We start from the raw sequence: 223 nt of genomic DNA, 5'->3' as shown, positions 1-223 counted from the left end.
GGCGCTCGGGGCCCAGGGGGTGTGCGCGGCCGCGGGCCGTAGTTTCAGTATAAACAAGGAGCCCGGCTGGTTGTGCGGGATTTTCCTCCACGTCCCGCGCGCTTCTGCTCCCCAGCCTTTGGTAGTGTTTGTGGGCGCGCGGCCAACAGCCGGGAAGGCGAGGACTGGGGTCCATCTGCAGGTAGGTGTTCCCTGGCCAGGCCATTCTTCTGGGAGGGCGGAG

At 66.8% G+C, this 223-nt stretch overlaps 1 protein-coding gene across 3 annotated transcripts in view; it reads left to right on the top strand.

The window, feature by feature from the left end:
• The window catches only part of RASGEF1B (RasGEF domain family member 1B), a 540,242-nt gene that overhangs the window by 503,285 nt on the left and 36,734 nt on the right, over positions 1-223 (top strand). The window contains exon 1 of one of the 3 annotated variants that reach the window (XM_006778194.1): positions 39-181. The exons of the other annotated variants lie outside the window; for them this stretch is intronic. The gene's annotated coding sequence lies outside the window, so the exon portion shown is untranslated. Of the gene's footprint in view, positions 1-38; positions 182-223 lie in introns of those variants that run through there. 3 annotated transcript variants of the gene reach the window in all.

Source organism: Myotis davidii, unplaced genomic scaffold (assembly GCF_000327345.1).
Source record: "Myotis davidii unplaced genomic scaffold, ASM32734v1 scaffold449, whole genome shotgun sequence".
NCBI lineage: Eukaryota > Metazoa > Chordata > Mammalia > Chiroptera > Vespertilionidae > Myotis > Myotis davidii.
Note: the sequence above shows the minus strand (reverse complement) of the source record. Positions and strands in the feature narration are given on the sequence as shown.